This window comes from Centrocercus urophasianus, unplaced genomic scaffold, assembly GCF_019232065.1.
Source record: "Centrocercus urophasianus isolate 14NV4802_14NV808 unplaced genomic scaffold, USGS_Curo_1.0 seq_36, whole genome shotgun sequence".
NCBI classification, from domain to species: Eukaryota; Metazoa; Chordata; class Aves; order Galliformes; family Phasianidae; genus Centrocercus; species Centrocercus urophasianus.
This window is the reverse complement of record NW_024884933.1, coordinates 3,680,972-3,693,125: the sequence shown is the minus strand read 5'-3', so window position 1 is coordinate 3,693,125 and position 12,154 is coordinate 3,680,972.

Below are 12,154 nucleotides of genomic sequence, written 5' to 3'. Positions count from 1 at the left end.
GGCCGCTGCGAGGGGAGGAGGAGGAGAGGAGAAGGCGGCGGGGAGCGGCTCCCCTCCGGCTATGGGGCGGCGGTCGGTGGGGTCCCCGCGCGGTGCCTCAGCGGCGGCAGCCCAGGGGCATCGTCACGGGGAGAGCGGGAGCGGGGCGGGGGCCGGGCGGCGGGCTGGGGGCGCACAGCCGAGCGCTGCCTCCGCCTCTGCCTTCCTTCCCTCACACACGCACGCACGCACGCAGCGAGCGGGCACCCAGCAACGCAGCCAGGCCGGAGCCGCCTGCCAGTATTCCGCATTCCTATTGGTGGAGAGGATGAAACACGTGACCCGGCAGGAAACCGGGACCAATCGCGGGAGTGAATGGAAGTGATTTAAAAGAATAGGGGGAAGGCGGCGAGGGGGGGCGCCGGGCCGGGCAGAGCGGAGCGGGCGGAGCGGCACAAAGCCGGCCTGTCCCCGCCCGGCACCGGGATTGCAGGCCGGGTCTCGGGGCCTCGCAGTCCCCCGCTCTGTCCGAGCTGCTTTCACGTTAAACGCCTACAAGCGCCGCGCAAGGCTGCGCAGCGGTATGAGGAGCCGGGGTTAGGCCGCCCCGGTGCAGCGGCGGGGTTCGGAACGGGAAGGAGCGGTGCCCGGCCCCGAGCCCGACTGGCCTGGCTGCGGGCATGAGGTGTGAGCGGGGCGAGGCCTCACCGCCCTCACAGCCCCAGCACGGCACCGCCGGCGCTGCCCGGGTCGTTCTTCGAATGGATGAACAGTTCTCAGCTTTGCGAGTAAAGGCATTTCGAGCGCCTCCAGTGAACGCTGAACCGGCAGGGAGCGAGGTGTCAGGGCTCTGCCACGTGCCTTTGTCTGGCAGAGGCTGCAGCCTGCCAGGCCTCGTGCGCTGCGCTGCTGGAAAGCTGAGGTTGTGTGTAACACATCGCTGGGTGCAGCAGTGATGGTGCTTCTATGGTGCTTTGCTTCTCGTGGTGCTGTGCTTCTCATGCTGTGGTTGCAGCAAGGATGCTGTCAGAGCAATTCCCAATTACTGCGCAGCAATTAATAAAGCACCCGGTCACGCAGGAGGCTCTCAAGCTTCTTTGGCTCTGAGCTATCATGCTGTCACTAAAGATAGCTACCTGTGCCATCAATAGAGCAAACTTGTTGTTTAACCTTAGCCTTAGCTTTCATCTGCAGAATGCAGGCCAGCAAAATAAATCACATGGCCATAAAGGAAGTCACGCATTCTTCCCGGGGAGCTGAGAAATTTCACGTGGAATTACATCTCCTTTTCGAAAAAGCGCCAGGATCTGTCAGGATGGGTTTTGCCCTCAATTACACTCATGTAACCCCAACTGTTTGCTGTCTCTGTAAACTGCCTTCATGGCTGATTCCAGTGGTATCACAGGAGAGACGTTTGAGGCTGTTAACGTTATTGCCTTTAGCAGAGGAAACTCTTTTTACCCAGGAGAAAGGCACATACAAGATCTGAGGTCTGCACATCAGGGGAATTTAGCTCGTCACCCTGGGCAAACAGGACAAATTTATCCCTGGTGTAACTTCAGGGACATTTCCACCAGAGGTTGAGACACAGAGTTGATTGTGTTCTAATAACTAATTTAGATAAGTGTCTAAAAATGCACATCAGTTAAATGTCTGACACAGCCATTTTGGAGGCTGTGCTTTAGCTGTCCTTGATAGAGGCTGATTCCATCTCTCCTATTTTCTCTGCTAATTACAATTTCACGTTCCTTGGTCTCTGGATGTACGCCTTAAGAGCTGTACAAATTGCCACGACGGCAGGCTTGCCTTCAGCTCTCTGCAGCCACCATCTCTGTGACAGCAAAAATTCTCCACAGCAGCCCCTCCTCCCCCCCGCCAACCTCCAGGTGATCATTTGGATGATATATCTTGTTGTTAAACAAAAATAAGCACATTTGGGGGGGGGGAGGGAATTTCCTCTTATGTGGATGTTGTGTAACTAACATCTGTGTCCTCCTGAAATCCTCACAGGCAGCTGAAGTGCAGGAGCAGGTGATTATTCACAGCCAGTTACAGCAGGCAGCCCCTCATCCTCATACCACGCACAACTGATCCAATTATAAGTTTGCTTCTTAGCCAGAGGATTGTTGCAGGAATAGCACTTGGAGAGTTTTCTTTGGCAAAGACGCAGCCCTCCCTGTGGACAATAATAAACAAAGCCACAGACCTTGTCCTGTAATCTTCTACTAGCTAAAGTGGCACGAGGTTTTAGTCAACATGGATGATCAAGGAAGATCCAAACGCTGCAGAGAGATCATTGTCTCCCTATCTGGTGGCTGCAGACTCGCACGGTTCACATCCCTCTGGAAGGAGCTTGATGGTGAAATTACCAGGCATATCCTACATGTAAAATACTTTTAACACATATGGATTGTCTATGTGAGATCCTAGCAGGTCTCTAACAAGGCATTTTCTGACATCCTTGCAACGTTTCGTGTCTATCCCCTGGCACTCCTGGGAGGTACAAAAGTGCTGATGCAGAGAAAGGCTAATTGGCTAAATCCACACAGAGACTTAAATTCCAACATGCTACATAAGGTACCTACACAGAAAATGTTAATCCTCAAAATCCTGTTCCTCACCCCTGGATATTTCTAAAGATCTGATGCAGCAACATTTCTGCTCCCTGAGTGCGCCGGATCCGAAGTGCTGCTTCTGCGGCCAGCTGGAAATGCCTCTGCCCAACTGCAGGCGATGTCACACCACCCTCCCATTGGCATTCCCAGCCCCACGGGGGCTGCCTGGCCCTGCTGCCTGCTCAGGGAGCCGTGCAGCCTCTGTCTTGTGAGGGCATTTGGCCAGGAAAAGGCTGGAGCATGTCCTGCCTCGTCTGCTGCTTCTTCATCTTCCACGCTTTCACAAACCCGTCCCCCATCGCTGTGCCAGCTCCTTCAGCCTCTCGATGCACAGCCCTGCTCTGCCGGTCCTGCCTTCAGCACCCACTGAGGCAAAGATGCAGATATGATATTGTTACGTTATGGAAAAATCATGCTGAGTTTTGTCTGTTACTGATCCGTATTCCTAAACGCACATCTTCCCCATGAGGGGAAAAAAAAAAACAAATAAAGAGCCGGTGGCAAAATACCACTTTGTGAAGTGACAGAAAGCAAAACTGATGCAAAAGGAAAATCACTTTCAGACAAAACAGGTCAGCAATGCACGAAGAGTTAAGGTGTTTCATGACAATTTCGCTGCCAAATCCAGATAACATTCACGTGGGTGGAGAAAAGTACCTGCAGTGCAGCCAGCAAACCTGAGAATCACTCTGGAAGGGAATAAATACATTTACATGATAATGATGCGACGCTCTTCTGGTTTGTTGGAGTGATGCAAGACGAACTCTCACCCTGGGCAAAGGAGGGTTCTGCACACAACTTTTGTCCCCTTTCAGACGCTGATCTGTTTCCTGCATGTGCATAAAACTTTCCTGACACTTCCCTTTTACTGTCAGCATATTGCAGAGACCATGAACTTATCTGTTCAGTCAGTAGCCATGGAGGTTTATTACACAGATAATTGACTTAGTTCTGGCCTGGATTGTTTTTTTTCTTTGCAGTTTTAGATTGCATTTCTTTCCTCCTCCCTTTGCAAGCCCTTATAGCTGACATCCATGTCAGTGTATGCAGTGTATTTAACTTCTTTAAAGTATCTCCTTACAACTGTGCTCTAACGGCTCTTTTTTTGTTTTTAATAAGTGTTACTGAATGAAATAAAAATCTCTGAGAAAAATATCTGACGAGGAACCATCAAATAAAAATATACCAGAGCTGGGAAATCTGCAAACACCAACCAGCGAAAAGGAGAGACAGGGCGAGATTTTTTATGCCACGGTCATGAAATTCCAAACCAGTCTTGACCATGACAGATGAGCCAGGTTCCAACCTCAGCAATGCAGTAAAAACTCAGCTCTAATGAAACAGGCAAATGTCAATACAGCGATTAGCCGGGAAGATAATATTCGGAGAAGCTTTTACAGATGACCTAACTCCACTCACAAACAGGATTATATTCTTTCTTTCCCTTTTGTAATATCTGAAAACCTGCCTTTAAAATGAAAACCATTCGCTGGGGGGCTTTTTCTGTTTTGTGTTGCTTACGGTAGAAATCTCAGGAATTTCAGATCTCATTTTCACTCGTGTTACAGGGGAGCTTTTTGGACGTCTCACAGTGCTTTAAGGACAATGCTCTGGGTGGGTGGGAACCCCTCCCAGCACGGTTATCTCCATTTACAACTGGCTGCATGGGTTGCAGCGAAAGCAAAAGTGATGTAAATGAGATTTGCATCAATTTGAGCACATTCCCACACATTCAAGCACGCAGAAAATTACAGTAGCTCAACGGAATCGGTTTAAAAGAATGGTGTTATTTGTTGGTCTGACACAACTTTCTAGAGGCGGGTTGTGATTGTGCATTTCTCCAGTCGTTTGCAGGAGGCAGTGATGTGTGCTCAGTTACCTGCTGTCCCTGGGTGCGAGCTCTCTGGGACTATAGCCTTAATTCAGAAACAATCCTGCTGACTATGGATGAATCGGGGTCTGCATCCCTCTCGGTCTTCGTCGAAGCTTTTACTGTAACAACTGACAAAGTGCTCCCAAAATCTTTGGCTGTTGGCAAAATAAAGAGCTGACAACAAACTGCTCAGACGCTTCCCACCCAGCTCTCCTCACGTGCCTCGGATGCCAGCGCTCTGTGAACTCACCACGGGAGGAAGGCACACAGCACATCCCCACTTGGCTGTCTTCCTTCCCACTGTGCCACATCGGGCTCCACATCACCTCCGTGCTTCTCTGTGTCCTGCTCTGTGTCTCAGCACGTGGCTCGGTCCCTGTAACCCTGCTGTGAAGTTTTGGATGCGCTGACAGCACGCACAGCTCTGAAATGTCTATTTTTAAATATTCTGAAACATCTCTAGAAATGTTAAGTGTTATAAATGAGTTTCCTCGGGGAAATATAGATATATATATTTCTTTTTATCTTTTAAAGGTTTTCCATTTCCCTGACTCAGACCATTTCCTGGTGGGTTCTGCATAATGAATATTAGCAGAGGTTGGCTTACCACAGTGTCTAGTGAGACTCGTTTATCAAAGCCCAGGATGTGCGCCATGCAAAGGGGAAAAAAATCCCATTGAAAATGAACAAAAAATGTCAGCCCTAACAATCTCTCCTCTCATTTCTGTATCCTTGGGTATGTTCCAGTGCACGCAGCGAGGAGGCAAAATGGCCATCTGCAGAACATGGGATGTATCTAAAGAGAGATTTGTACACCTTGAAAGTCACCGGTGCCGAAGCTGCGAGTGAATAATGGCACCGAGCGGGATTAATTGCATCAGCCCTCAGGGCACACTGCTGCGTCCTCTGCAAACCAGGGCACGGCCACAAGGCAATCCACGCAGCCATTACTCTCATTACAAGACCTGGTAAACAAAGAAAATACAACCAACTGACTTTGCACGCCAGTAACGTTCCAAACTGGAAGTAGTCCTTTCAATCAGAGTACTGCTAAGAGGATCCTAAGCAGCGTCTTCTGTGTGTTTTTGTGGTGTGTTAATGCACCTTTTTACCTCCAAGCACCCCAGCTTGTGTACGAGGCAGCTGAGCATGTGCACATACCCAAACACGCGGCCATCTTCAGATCTGTTCCCACAGCCACGTGCAGGAAGGACAGAGGCAGGCTCATCCTCTTCCTACAAGCAGAACAGTGCCCATTTTGCACAAGGTCACCATGAGCAGATGGGGAGCACAGGGAGATGTGGTGCTGGCAGCTCCATGCTTGGAGCAGGGCAGCACAGAGGCCAGCTCTTCCTTGCTGCCTGCTGCATCCAAGGCTTGCTGTTTGCTCAAAGGTTTACTCCAATGTTTTCGAGCCATCCTCTACTGCTAACGTGGAACACCTCATCCATGCACTTACTGCATTTCCACTATAAATTCACTGCTTATCCGTTAGTGCAGAAAGCTGTAAATGGATTTACAAGCTTCTTTTCTTGTCCTCAGCGACTGACTTTGCTTTAAACTGTTATAAATGGCCAAAGTGCAAGAGGCAGAGAGATGGATTGATTTCAGATTTGCATTTTTGTCCTTCCTCTGCAAATGTGCTCCTCCAGGAGGAGGGTTCTGGCTCTTGCCTTCCCATTGTAGCTGCTCTTTCCCTGGCATTGCAGGGATGTTAGCTTTGATGATACATTTCAATATCGTTTTCTAAAGGGAGAGAAAAAAAAATAGCGACGGAAATGGGAAAATTTCCACTTCAAGCACCGTTTCTGCTGCTCCAACCTCCTTTTTGCCTTCAGCACTTGATGTCTTCAAAGCGCTACACAAAACCGAGCGAGGAATTCTGCCCACCTCTGCATGGAGTTGTCCTTCCCCTGGGGCAGGTGGGCCACGGAGAGATGACACAACCCCAGGTCCCAGCACAGCTCCACGGCTGGAGCCCATGAGCCACTATCAGCCACCTGGGGAGCACAGCCCTGTTCTTCTTTATCTCAAACAAGAGGATTTAGGTCTTGTTAATTAGTAGAGCAGTTGCCTGACAGCAGGGTCTGCCTATGGACATACATCTCTCCTGTTCAGGCTGCACATGCCCAGAAACACCTGCTTTCCAGATGCTGATGTGACAATGGGCTTCTCAGCTCTGAATTCAGCTAGTCCCACTGCTCCTTTCAATCGCTGTTATTGTGGTAGAAGAGGAGAAGCAGGCTACAGAGCACAAAACCCATGGGCTGGGCCTTGTTTGAGGTACAGCAGCAAAAGGGACCGGTCAGCTTTGCAACACAAGAGCAGGGCAGCAGCCTGGGAGCTTTTCTTCCTCAGCTTTCGTTTGCTTCAGTGACAGAAATAAACACTAAAAAACTGTGGAGGTAGGAGCACAGCCTGGAACCTGCCTCCACAGCAGCCCTGCAGCTCTGCTCTGATTAGTGAGCAGGACTTAGCAGGGATTACCCTCCAAAGTATTGCCTTAGGAGCTTCAGCATACCCTGCTTTTTTTTTTAATCTATTTGATTTTGCACGTAACTCACAACGTGAGGACTTCTCGCCACAGTGAGAGGGAAGCAAAAAGACAATGCAGAGTCTCAACGTGCATTTTGGTTTTAATAGCTGCCCAGCTAGCTGAATTAGCAGTGTCAGCCCTCTTTTCAGCACTGGATGCCTGCTAAATGCAATATATATTATTCAAGAACCTTCTGCAAAATTTCAGAGAGCGAGGACAAGCACGTACGATGAGACACAGATAATGTCCACAGCAACCAGCCAAGGCACACTGGCATCTTGATGTATGGAGTTCTCAGTGCCCTTTGCTTTGAATAATGCAGCTGCTACAGGACGTCAGTGCCTCGGCCAGGCATTTTGCAGCTGGTGGGCCAGGATGACTCCTCAGCTTAAAACACATCACAAAACGCTCGCAATGAGCACAGAGACTCAGCAACAAAGCTGCATGTTGGTTTCACTGGGTGAGGTGGGCAGGCAGCTCACGAGCTGAATGCACACAAAATGCAAACTTCTGTCTCCCTGTGCACACGTACCTCATCGTGTCACCCTGGAGCAGAGGCATTCAGCAATGTGGAACATCAGCAAAGATGTTTTGTCTGGCAGGAAGTGTTTAGTTTCCTTGTTAGTTTGTTTTGAAAGCTTTCCTAAGGAGTTCTCAAAAGGAACATCTCTTAAAAACAAAGAGAGGGCAAATGTTTTGTTCTCAAAATGCTGACACAGAACACAGCATCACAGGAATAATACTTTGAGTTCAGATCATTTTTTGCCAAGTCTGTAAGCAGTTCCAGGTGGGCAGCAGCCAGCTTTGCCATTACTGCTGCCAGCAGGAGTGGAGCTGGCTGACGGGATGCTCTGGGCAGGGAAGGAAACATTGCTCCTGAAAAATCCTCTCTGTTCAGCACAGAGCAATGCCATCTGTGCAAAGGAACCACAGAGAGCACCTCTGCTGCTTGCAGAAAGCCCCAGCTGGGGTGATGCCCTCAGTCACTGCCAGAGAGAACGCCGTTCTCTGCCACAGGACTCCTTTTCTCCAATTATCCTTTGGACAACTGCGATAACCTTATGCACCTTGTTGCACTGAGAAGAGCTACAAGGGCAGTGTCTGGGCTGCAAGGATGGGTAAGGGGAGGGAGGGCAGCATGCCTGCTACGGGCACTGCTGTCAGCAAGGTGTCGTTTTGCCTGGGCTTCGTCCCAGCTCTTTGTTTGGCAGGACTGGTTTGTGTTGCTTTTCTCCCCTGTAACTTAAACCTGTAACTGCCAACCTAGATGATTAAAAGCACTTCTTAACAGAGCTAAGCTTGTGCACCGTATTAGAGACAGGAGATTTTTCCCACACGCACAGTTCAAACATCAGGATGGCACAAGGAGGTGAGCTGGAGCTGGTGGTTTTCTTCCTAATGCTTCCCACCTGCTCAGAGAGGAATGCTGTAGCAGCAAGGCTTCTGGCATTTCACTCCCACACCCACCCGCTGCTCCTATCTACAAGGAAATCATCTCACCCAACAACACAAAGAGAACAGTAATAAACACTTTCCAAGGGAGTGGTGGGACTTCACTGGCGCCTGGCACGGCTTTTAAACCCAACTGTGAAAGGGAGCACGAGGCTGCAGCAGGCAGGCAGGGCTGGCTACTGCCTGCACAATCCATTCCCCACATCCACCATGAACCCCTGCAGCACAAATAGCAGCAGGAGAGTGAAGCATCCTCCACGCAAGGCAGAATGTGGCTGTTGAGCTCCCATTTTGCATGCTTCTGATGCTCACTGTGCTGCAGCTTCTCCTGCAGCTGCTGGCTGAGGGTGCTGACACGTGTTTTTATGGCTGCAGACGCAGCCAGCAAGCTCCTTTCAAAGAAACATGGCTCATCCCCAAAAGCCCCGCACCAAGCTGGGGAGACAAAGCAGGGCAGGCCAAGGTTCCTTTCCAGGGATGCAGCAGGGCACGGTGTGGGCAGCACTCACCGCAGGATCCCCAGGGATGCTTGCACTGCAGCTGGGCATACAGTGTGAGACAGAGACATCACTGTGGGAGGGATGCTGGGGAGCATCCTGCCAGGTGCAAGCAGGAGGTGAAAACACACTTGTTTGTGCTAGAGGCAACAAAATCAGAGCAAGTCCCAGCATTCAACTGAGCCAAGCAGCTCCTGTAGGGAGCAGAATCAATCGGCTGCTCAATTACGGTTTTATTTCTTTTTAAAGTCAACGGTCTGGGAAGAAAATCTCCCATTTTTGAAAAGCAAAGAAGAAAAAAAAAAAAGGGGGGCATAAAGGTAACAGGGATGGAGCACGGGCATTGAGCAATCCAGGATATCACCCCAGCCAACACTGTGTTCTGAACACGTATAAAGCCAGGCGTCTGCTCTAGGGATAGAGCTGCTCCTGCAGGATGGCAGTTGGATAGTCAGCACCCTGCAGCAGCTCCCCCAGAAGCAATTACATGATTCACAGGCAAAATTACATGCAAAACAGAAGTGAGAAACAAGAAAAATCAGAAAACATGCCTTGCCCTGACAGCTTCAGTTTCTGAATGATGTGCTGACTCCCCAGCAGGGGCTCATGCCTTGCGAGAAAGCCTTGACACATTCAGCTTCCTATCATTTAGAGCAGGAGGGACCATTCCCTTCTGTCCACAGCAAGCTCTGTGCTACAGGGCCAGTACAGGAACTAGAACTCACGGTACTGGAGGGAAATGATTAACAAGAGCTGGGCAGTTACCTGTGTGAACCTCGAAATAGAGCCAGTGGGAAATGGGAGATCTTTCCCACCCCAGCTCTTTGCATCACTCCATTATGTATCCTGTTACCTGAATAGCTCCCTGAAGTGCCACCTGCCTCTCCCCTCTGCTCATCAGTCAGCTCTTCTGCCTGCTTCTCACTGCAGATCCGCTTTTGAGGCTGCCTGCTATTCTCAGAATAGCCTCCCAGTCCATGTTTGCTAAGCTGACGCCTCCTCCTCCTCCTCCATAGAGTGCCAGCCCTGCAAATTATTACAGTAATAAAGACACTGGCTGTGCTACATTTGCACTCTGTTATAAAGAACAGCCTTTCGAGCAGGAGCTCTGTGGGGACAGCACAGAGCAGTGAGGAGCTATGCAGCAGGACTGAGCCCTGATTAAGGAGCAGTCACAGCTTTCCTCCTCTCCAGCACTGCAGGTTTAGGTTTTGATTTTCTGCCATCAAATCATGCTCCCTGTTCACTTATTCCCCTCACTCCAAACACAGGCACGCACAAAATTACCGATCATTCACATTCCTCTAACACACTTTAAATTCTTATCTACAAACCACAGTCCCATGTTCCAGCACTTTGCTATTCTGGTCTCTTTTCTTCCTTCAGAAGCATCTCCTTTCAATGCCATAGCCTCATTAAGTGCAGTCTGAATTGCCTGCAGCTGGAAGCACCTTGCTGATCTGGCCCAAATACTCTCTGATTTAACTTGAAAGCTTTATATGGCTCTGGTCTGATGGGACAGGGCAAGCACAGCCTTTGACACTGTGAGATTGTGGTGCTAGTGCAGAAAAGAGGATACAGCTCAACAGCATCTGCCTTAATCATATTTGACATTGCAATCCAAGCAATGTTCTCCTAACCTTGCCCTTTTACTTGTGAATTCCTGTTGTTTTGGTTTTGTGTTTGTCTTTTTAAAAAAAAAAAAAAAAAAGAAACAAAACATTCAGTAATTGCATCTATACTTGTCCTCCATCTCCAACTGATATCACAGTGTGAATGATAACGAATGAATACCTGGACTTTGATTCCAGTGTGGTTAATCAATACAAGCCTCATTTGACAGAGCTGGGTCCAACCCACTCACCTGAACAGAGGAGCAGCCAGCTCTGGGAATTCACTCTTTCTCCCCCAGATTTCTATAACCATACACAAGTACAAAAGACCAGCCAGTGCTTGTGTGCATTTTCTCATCACAGATGTACTGCCAGGCAGGGTTTTGTCACCTCAGAACAGCTGGTGAGCTGCTTCCCTAATCATAATTTCTGGCTTTCTGTTGCTTATGAAGAGAAAACCTCCAGGTGTAAACACTGAGGCCAGGTAAGGTGGGCTGGGAATTCAGAATCCACTCTCAGGAGCAGCAGGTGAAAAACAACCACAGTTGCTGCTTCCTAACACAGTTATGCTAGAAAGCTTTCTAAACCATTCTGCATACATTACAACCTTGCCGCTTTGACAGAAGAAATAAAATCCCTTGATAGGATTTGTGTGTAATTAGCTGGTATATTCATTTAACAGGTCTAATTCAGAGATCAGCTGTGTGTGAAAAGTGCACCCGGTTTCAAATCTGCATGGAGTGCAACCAGCTTAGACCAATGCCTCATGAAAGGACAATTTTGCACAGGAGGAAGCATTTACCATGGACTGAGCTGCAGCTGGTAAATTTGGTATTTATAGCAAAGCTCTTCTTAAGAAGGGCTTGACAGAGGAGACAAATCTCATAAGGAGAAGCAGTTGCCAGCCATCCAACAAAGCAGGCATGTTGTCACTGCACCAGTTATTGTCTTTGCTGCTTTGTTGCAGCAGCCAGCTGTGCCTGCATTTGCTTTCAAAGCCCAGCTGCTGAGCTGGCTGCAGGGCCAGGGCAAGTCAAAGCCATGGCTGGGGATGGCAGTACCTCAGTCCCCACAAGTGCTGGTCTGCGCTCACTGCAACTCTGCAAAACACAGCTCTGGTTCCAAACAAACACAGCCTGGACCAAAGAGCTCAAACATGGAGGCTCTCCTTGCTGTCAAAGTGAGCAGGTGGTAGGGCTATGAGCCACACTGCCCTATGAGCCCAGCTTTGACAGGGGCTACTTGTGTCAGGAAAAAACTGCATCATACAAGACATCATTTTCCTCCCTCCACAGCTTCCCTTAGAGGAAAGATGCCAAGAACTCTTTTCTTTCTGAGGGGTGTTTAGCATTCTTTGCAACTTGCAGTTTCTCCAGACTTCCCACCAAATGAAGTATTTTACAAGTGCCAACAACAGATGAGTCTTTCTAGTAAGAAAACATAGATCAATAGACACTATAGAAGCCAGGCCTGTCCATGAACAGCCCCCTGTGTGCTAAATCCTGCCACAGCCATTACTCATGCTAGCATGAGGCACAGCTAACATCTCTAGCAACACAGCTGTCTGTTTGGCTCTGTACTGGCAGGCC